Source organism: Penaeus chinensis, chromosome 19 (genome assembly GCF_019202785.1).
Source record: "Penaeus chinensis breed Huanghai No. 1 chromosome 19, ASM1920278v2, whole genome shotgun sequence".
Lineage (NCBI taxonomy): Eukaryota > Metazoa > Arthropoda > Malacostraca > Decapoda > Penaeidae > Penaeus > Penaeus chinensis.
Genome location: NC_061837.1, coordinates 27,420,931 through 27,421,308, shown reverse-complemented (window position 1 = coordinate 27,421,308; position 378 = coordinate 27,420,931).

The window sequence follows — 378 nt, the reverse complement described above, 5'->3', positions numbered from 1 at the left end:
TATTTTTTTTTCCAAAATCCATTAATCTTCACTCAGCATTTTTTCATAGTTTACTAGATTCAGTGATAGGTGAGTCATATTTATAGGTCATATGTTCAGAGTCTAACATGTGAACCAGTTTCAAGAAATTATCAACAAGCCTTGGTGTACGAGGCCATTGCTAGTGATTTCTCAGATGAAATGTCTCTATCCATCCCTGCACCTGTGCATTATCTGTATGCAATGTACAAATTAGGAAAAGCCATTCCACAAAGTTATGTGTTTCAACTTACAGAGTAACATTAGTTGGGTAGTTGAGTTACATTAATCTGCACCCTCATATGTGTGTTTGTGTCTATGATAAATTGCAATGTGTGCTTTGAAGCTGATTTTATTACA